The sequence below is a fragment of the Corapipo altera genome, unplaced genomic scaffold (genome assembly GCF_003945725.1).
Source record: "Corapipo altera isolate COAL_440 unplaced genomic scaffold, ASM394572v1 44, whole genome shotgun sequence".
Lineage (NCBI taxonomy): Eukaryota > Metazoa > Chordata > Aves > Passeriformes > Pipridae > Corapipo > Corapipo altera.
Window position 1 is genome coordinate 13,349,180 of NW_020884880.1, and position 9,110 is coordinate 13,358,289.

A 9,110-nucleotide genomic window follows, 5' to 3' on the forward strand; every position below is an offset into this window, starting at 1 on the left:
TTTTAATGCAGGCAGATATACAGCATCAGATAATATTCACCTACTTTGATGGTTTTTTCCCAGTCCTCCATGGTACATAACACTGATTTTTAAGTGACCAACAGGTGCTTATTTTAAAGGCTCCAAGACCTTTGAAAGTATGGATGAACATCAGATTGACCAAAGCAAAGGGTGAAATTGAGCTTGAATTTATTTATAACATTAACATGCACTCTGAGAAGATGATTGCACTAAAGAGCTTACAATGGAAATATTGACACATGGAAAGAGAGAGGCAACAGGAGCTGCTACATTAAAGGGATGGTGGATGGAGAGAATACAAGTCAATTTAAACTAGGAAATAAAATAATGTCTCCATGAAGAAGGAGACTGGACAAAGTAAAAATTTTTATGTTGTAGTGACTCTACAGTAGACATACGTGAGCAAAAATGCACAGAAATGATGCCATAGTGTTTATCGGACTTCTCTTTCTACATTACTGACACGATGAAGATTCATCAGGAGCTAACTGCAAGTGGGAAATCCAGAGAAAAGCCAGGCATAAAGATAAAGTCAAGAGCATTGTCTTCACCTAAGTTACCTTATGAAACCAGTATGTTCCAACTGACAACAGTCATTCACCTTCACTGTGGTCTGAGGAAAAAAGTCTCTGGACTTTTTTTACAGTTGAGCATTTAGTAACATAGTTACTCCACAATAAGTGTCCTTAGCAGCAGTTTCCCAAAGTGAACAGAGTTGAAATCAGAATTGTATATAATAATCCTGTCTGTGCATGGACTTACAACAAAATAACAACCTGGAGATGATTATCAAGATTAATTAAACCTATGGCCTTTCAAGGAAAATAAAAATAACTTAAAGGAAATCTATTGGGGTAGTGCTTTAAAGATTTCCCTCAGCTTCTTTGGTTTTAGTTTAGGAATTACATTTTGACTAGAGCTTTGCTGCTTTTGAGAAGTTGCAAATACAAGTCCTCAGTTATACAAAATCATGGAAATTTGAACTCCTTTGGCAGCCCAGTGTGGTACTGTTCCCCATGGGCTCATTTGAAGAACTGCCCAAAGGCCAAACTGTACCCGTGACTTGGAGCACACACAGTTCGCACTCATGCCAATAGAAATTCCATGCACACACCTAAGTAGTAAATTGTGCTGCATACTTACTGTAAAAATTGGAGATAAGGAGAAACATAAGAGATTTTTAAGGAGCTTGTGCTTTGTAAGAATGATTGATATCATCATGCATAAAGTATTGAATATTAAAATGGGCTGGGGAATCTCCTCTGCTGATTACTTGATGCTAAAATATGTCATTTCAGAACTCAGAATACCCTTTCAAAAATTTTGTAACTTTCTCACTCTCTCTGGAGTCATTAATTATACAGTTTTGAGAATCAGTCGAGGGACATACTCAGGTTTTTTTCTCCACTAGGCAGAGAAATACAGTTCAAAGTACTCTACCTAGTCTCTCAGAAAATTAATAGACTGGCATATGTGCTTCCTTGGCTAACACTTTTCACCTGTGACAACTGCAGGTAATTATTTTGCCCAAGTGAAACTTATTCTGGGCATTCTCAATGAGAAAACCTTTCTTTCCAGGTTCAATAAAATTTGGTATGCATTTCACCCTTGGAACTTAGATCTTTCATTATAAAGTTGTATGGCAGAAAGAACTGACTCTTTGCATTTGAATATTGGTCTCCAAAGAGACAGCGATAGTGGGAGCAAGAGTGCCAATGTTATTCTTTAAAGATGAGGTAAGTTACATCCTGTCCAACCTTAGGAGAGAAATGAGCTTGTGACAGTTATATATGTTATGACAGGGCTGCCTGCAATGGTTAGAAACAAGCTGCTGCACCAAGATTTCTTTTTTAGGATAAAGGTAGGTAAAAGGTGAGTAATTCTCCTATTTCAGGTAAAACTGGCTACAAATTGATCCTAAAATCTAAAGGCCAACAGAGCTCTGGCAAACTCCACTATTTTAAAACTACTGATTGTTGCCTGAATATTTACCAAAATCCCATCAGAACAACACTAGATGAAATATTATATTCTTCATGTAGACCTTTGTAAAAGTATGTTCTTATTTGAAAACATCAAAAAAAGAACAACAATAAAACATAACAAACTAAACCAGAACAACTATTAAAAAACAAAAACAGAAACAAACAAACAAACAAACAAACCCAAACGAACAAAACCAAAAAACCGAAGAGAAAGCACAGATTCAAAACCAGAACCAATGCAAGGGCTCTCTGGCCATTGTGGTCATAACCTGCCCAGCAGACCATGTTAGTAACACCTGCCTTCCAGTGTCACTCTTTTCAGAGTGACACCACTCTCACACCTGATGCTGATGCAGCACCCCACGTCCCAGTGAGTTTCCCTGTTTGGGTTCTGTTCTACTTTCTGAGCTGTATGGCCATTTCAGCATCCTGCTGTACAGTAGTTCATGTACACTCACAGAAATGTTAGTGTTGGCAAGGAAGGAAACAAACTGACTCTACTCAACTTCTGTTATGTCTTACCCCATTAACATTGCCTATTTATTTGAATGATCTGAGAAAAAATAAACAGTATACTAAGGAGACAGTGTAGAAAAATCATGGTATTCTGAGACTTGTTTGTAAAGCATTTTCAAATATTCAAATGAAATACGGTGGATGTTGGGTTATAGCTCATAAAATCTAAGTAACTTATTGAAGTATTCATGAGACGAATGCAAAACTTACATCATTAGTCTTAAAACTTTTCACAATTGAATTCTACAAATCAGCAAACAATGAAATTACTCCATTGGTTATTGGGTGTGGTAATATCTACTTCACCACTATAAGTTGCTTTTATTGGGCATTGTTACATCAGCTAATCATTAGCAGGTCTGCCCTCAGGAAATTTTGTTTAGCAAACCAAAATTATATCTCTTTTTAATGTGAAACAGTTGACATGAAGGATTATGAATATTAGATGAGGGTTTGTATTTCGAAAGGGGGAGCTGGAATGTGAGAGGCCCCAAAGCATGTATATTCCTGAGCCATCTGTTGTACCAGCTACACAAAAGCAAAAGAGGACCAGGAACTGCTTGAGTTTGGTTGTGCTGCCATGAATAGCAAAGGAAGAAGGACCCACAGACAGGACCCTAACAGCCACAGACTTTAGGGCAGGGAGGAAAGAGGAGCATCTCAAGCAAACTGAGGATCCAAATTGCATCCACTTTGCTTTCTGGAGTCCAGTACTCCCACAACCCACAACCCAATGCTAGAAACAATTGCAATCTTTAGAGCAATGAGTAATTCAGAAACCTTTTGAGGAAGTGCTGGAATTTGGATGCTGGGAAGTGCTCAATAAATTTAGTGCTCAGTAAATTTATTTACCCTATCTCATGTTGAGAGTCTCTGCTATTATTTTTTTTTTCTTTGATGACCAGGCCCTCTCTCTCCCCTGGAAAAAAGTCTACGACTAATGAAGACTTGGAAGCATTTAAAAACCCCCTAAGAAATAGAAAAAAGCTTTAGCCCTTCATCCCAGATAAAGAGGAAACCAACCCACTTTCCTATAACTGTCAGAAACACCAGAATGGTTTGGGGTTTTTTTGCAAAAACCACTGGAAATTTTGCTCAGTTATTTTACAATTCTTTAAAGCTGGATTCTGTCATAAACTCTTGGAAAGCAAGATTATCACTTTGAAAGGTCAAGAAGTACTATAAGATCCACAGAGCATTGAAAAGTAGCAAAATAAATGCGCAAAGTAAGTTTAAAAGCATAGATGCACTTGGCAAAAATTACTGCCACAGCAGAAATATACAGTACTCACACCCCAATAATTGGAAACATACAGGAAGTGGTTTCTTCAAACCCCACATTTTCCCTCACAACTCAAATACTTCTGAATGCCAGTGCAATTGCTTACAGGAGGAAGTAGAAATTCACATACAGTTTTCAGGATGGGACTCCCTCAGTCAGAAGCTTCTCAGACATGGACTCAGCCATTTACCAAATGCAGGGAGATTGAACATGTCACTACATAAAAAACGGTACAAACTCAGAAAAAAATGAAAAAGTTAAGAAGTTGGGATGACTGCCCTGCGATCTGAAGTTTGTTATCCCTATGAAAGTTTCTGTGTGGAAAATAATAGGAATAGGCTGTCCCACTGAAGTGCTTCAATCAATGGTGAGAGCTCTGCCCACTTCTGCTCTGACCCATTCCTACAAGCACCAGGTGAGAGTTCACATTCTAATAGGCTGCCAGCAAAAGTAGGAGTGCAACACATCTTTATTCATTTCATATAGATGTAGAAGACTAAATGCAATGTAGAGTAAATGTAAATCTGTTGGTTCATGAAGCAAAAAGACTTGCTTAGTCTTCCTGACCACCACACGATGGCTCTCTCCAAATCCATGGAAGGGTATCTATTGAGTTGCTGGTCTTTTGTGACATAAACATCACATCATTCTTAACAGAATAAAGATCACTGAGATGTTTAAACCATTTGAAAGAGATAACCATTTTCAATCAGTGCTTAATTGAGATTTAGTCTTGAATCCTATTTGTGGGGAAAACATATACCTTTCTCAGCCATTCTGTGACTGACTTGTATCCTGACAATTTCCAGACTGGCAGTTATAGCTTTGTTGAGGAGCTTTTCACCGTTTTTCTCATTTTTGACTGACCCAAAAGCCAATAAAACTAAACGCAGAATGTTGGGGAGCCTTGGGTTAGCAACCTTAAACACTCTCCCCTTATCCACATACTCTCCATGGAGTAAAGACAGGGTTCTTGAATTTCAGAGCTGGGTGATAAGAAGTTTATTTCTCACTTGAGTGGAGAGTCATAATTTCTTTACCGAAAAAAACCCACTTGTTTATTTTGGTGTAAATTTACCACAATGTAAATAGCGCATTGCTTCCTTTAACAGACGTGCTACTGTGGCTCCCCTTTATTCCCAGCACCATATCCTCACTTTACTCCCCAGAAAAGCATGTGGGTGCAGCTTAACTGGGCACCCAGACTTTCTGGAGTTGATACCTTGATACAAACGGCTTACAGCACCCAACACATGCAGATGAACAAGGTAGATTCAAAAGGTAGTAATTTTCTCTTCTTTGTACACTTAAGGAGACAGCAGTTCAAATGGGCTGTAGTTCATCTGCTCACATGCAAATCAGTAGATAAAATCATAAAAGAGAGACAGCTTGGCTCTCACGGTGTCCACTGCAGCACTGTCACTGACTTCAGGGGGGCTCTAAGGTCACCTTACACCTTTTATGTGAGCTAAATACATTGCAGATACCTCTGCTCCTTATTGTAAATTTGTTGTGTATGTTTCAAATTGCTGAAAAAGGTATTGATTTTCTTTAATTTGGCAAGCAAAAAAGGTGGGATTTTCAAAAGAATTATCCCATCATGCCTAAATAATAAAAGTCAGAAAAGGAAAGAATAAACTACAACAGAATTCTATTAGGGGAGTGAGAAGAGTAAGATCTAATGGGTTTCCACAATTTTATTTATAGCTAACTTAGTATTTAGAGAAGCTAGATAAGGTGCCTAGATAGATAACGTTCTAATGTTCTATATGGCAGCAGAGAAATTGCACTATAGATATCTTCAGCATTACTGAACCACACTTTATTTAACCTCATTTGTATAAATAACTCAAAAAATTTACTTGTTTTTCACCACGAAAAAGTTAGATAAATATTACTGAAACACAACCTGACCTTTTGATCTTGTATTTACACTGCTTTGACAGCAATGCACTCTTATAAACCAGTGTTCATCTGCACAGAGGCTTGATGTCTGAAGAAGGATTTGATCATGAAGCTTCTAAGGCAAGACAGGGAATAGAAATTCAGAAACATCTTTCACATTTAAAGAAACCAATGAATACGCTCTAATAATTCAGATCATACCAAACTGTCGGTGTAGAGTCACGACGGTCGATAAAGATACAAGGAGTCAGTTATGTGCAGAAAAGATGTCTGAAGTCCGACTTTATTTTCTCATCTGCCTTTTCTATACCCCTTCCTAGCAGCAAGCAGTAAGGTTGTTTTCGGTAAGCAAGCAACAGCATTTTCATTGGCTAGGATCTATTGGTGATACATTTGGCAAAGCTCAAGGCCTTATTGCGGTTCCCACATCCTAGGTCTACCAACTTTACAGTCTGCCTTTGTTTCTTCATTAGGGCTGCGTACTTATCATCAAGGATACATCCGAAAGCTTGCCAATATCTTCATCCTGGGAGCTAACAGACCTGCTATTAACCCCTTCACCAAAGCTTGACCAGTTGCTCACCAGATTTCACCTCTGGTTAAGGATTAAAAGACTGACTGCAATTTCTCTGTAAGAAGTGCCCAAGAAATTTCAAGACAAGACATCTATTATCCCAGAGGTACAACAACATAGTACCATTGTAACAATTTAGTTCTGTAAGGGTATCGTGTATCTGAAGAGAATTTTGAATATATCAAATGTATACAGGATGTATGGATATGAAGCATTCCATTGAGCTGTCTGAAAGCATATAGACCATGTCAATCCTAATGTTCAGCCAAATTCTAATTGTAGCTATTTATCCGAAGAGGAATGGGAATCAACCAAAAATAATAACAAATGATAACACACACCCTCCAGGGTCCATCCAAACTGTCTCACAGTTTCTACCTATGACTGCTATCATAGAATTCATGTAGTTTTCTACATGTCAAAGAGCAGTCCCAAACAAATCCCTCACTTTTAGAATTACTTAAATCCTGGTGAATTCCATTCATAAAATTCACATGTTGTAAAATCAGATTTCCAAAGCTGAAACAACACTTGTAGAAAGTGAAAACCAAAACCTTCATTTGGTGGCCCAAGCACCGCTGTGGTTCATGTGAAAAGAAGCAATACCTTCCCAAGCACATACAAGTCATGTCCAACTGACATTTTAGAGACTCTGCAGAAGAATGTAAATTCATTTATCAGAAAGAGCAAAATTACATTTTTATGATGCTTTAGGAGATACCTATACTATTCCTTATCTCACTCTCCCTCAGTAGGGCTTCAGCTCCTAAGAATCTTCTATTGGTCTCATTGAGTTTTAAGGAAAGCCCAAGGATAAATTTATTGAGAGACAGTGATTAAAACAAAAGCTTTGTTTAGTAAATAGAAACAGGCATTTCAGAGAGGCTTCTGACTCTGGGTGCACCATGCTGACCTACTTTCCAAAAATGCTCAGCACCTGCAGTTCCCCCTGCAAAGGAGGCTGGAGAATGAGACATTCCACACCTCAATTAGTGTACTGAAGGCACAAAAGCTTTAATTAACATAAGATCCAATGCAGTGATTTATGCAGATTAACCTTATTTACAAAGTTGAGCCCTAACAGGTGCTTTGCTGTCCTCCCTCCAAATTAAACAGTTTTTTAATTTTTCACTTAAGCAATCAAGCTCAAACAGAAACTAAGTTAAATACATGGATCTGCTTCTGCCATTCTCACTTCACAAAGATCATTAAATCTTAGAAGAGTGGACATCATCATAACAGGAAAGAATGCTGTATAATAAAGGAGAAAAGAATTATGAACAATCCTGCAAGTATAAAAACGCCTTTCAAGAGAGATTGAATACTGAATGAATCCTTGCAATCCTTGCAGTAAAGCTTCATGTATAGTACCTCCACTCTTGGATTGTCAGCATTATGCCTTGCCAACTCGTAATTAACATCTGCTGTAGCTAAAGAACCCAATGTCACATGAGAACTGCTAAGGTCCATTTAAACTGTGGCACCACAAATGCAGAAAATGAATTTCTTCTGAGGGGGAGAAAGGTTCAGAGAATGTGATCTACAGAATGATTCACTTAGAAGTCATGCATGGCACAATTTAGGTAGTTTTTTTCTGTAGTTATCTGAAAAGTAGGAGAATGGAGTCAGCTGGTGAGAAGATGCCAGATTATCAGGCTGTGTCACCATCACCTGCCTGCCTTTGAGTCTTCATCTTCACCTGACACCTTAAATCAGAGAAGTTGTTTTGCCTATATCTTACCCAGAAAAAAGACTTCAACTCCATTTGGCCTATTTGGCTGTTCGTGAAGGATTTTGTTAGGATCACCTGCCAACCTTTTTAGATGGTGACGAATAAACGCAAGAAACAGATGTAACAAAACAATCTGGGGATCTCTGGTCAAAAACACCCTCATATCCAGTAAATGGGGAGGTGAGTTTGAGGGTGACAAAAACCAGAACCTCCTCCAAAATTTAAAATTCACTGTGGTATCAGCAAGCAAAGCTGCGTGTGTGCATACAAAATTAACACTGTCTGTGAAAATAAATAGCCTTGGCAGCAACACTCTAGAGCTAGAGCATAATTGGTCTGCATTCTACTCTCTTTTTTTTCCTTGTAATTTCTTTGTGCTGTGTTTCTTTGTGTAAAGAAACCCTTGTTCAAGGGATTTATAGCCTTTCAGGGAGGAAATTAAAGATTCAGTGTCCCTCCATCACTCACAAAGAGTGGGATTTGATTTTTAAAATAAATTATTGTTATTTGTGACTGCAGTTTATCTGCATATCTTCAGACGACATTGGCTGCTTTCGCATGAGAGTTTGAAATACAGCAACTAGTAAGTGTGATGGGATAGAGTTAAAATAGGAAGCCTTTTCTTTTCCCTCCAAGACATATTCAGAGCATGGGGTTCAACTGAACAAGGAGACAGCCCATATTTGTACCTTCCCCCTCACACTTGTGTGGATCAGTCTGATGAAGGGTCCAGATTTAGGTTCATAGCATTCCTTACCCTACTTCTCCTAACACTTGATAAAAATAAAACTCAGGCATCCGATTATGGATATTCCAAATTTTTCTCCCCACCCCCTGACATCACATTGAAACTTCAAAAAAGAGTGTTCTAAAGGGGCCTTAAAGAGCAGGATGAGAGGTTATTCATTACCTCCTGCAAACTGGACTGTGTTAAGTGCCTGGTCCTCAAATAGATCTGATCCCGCAAGAGGGGGAAGGCCTGGGTCCCACAATGGGCTCAGTGTGACAGCCCCCCTTGCCCACACAGAATCCCATTGACAGCACTCAAATAATCTTGCTGGCTGATGGGTGTTTAAAGGTCTACGCTGGCTGTGA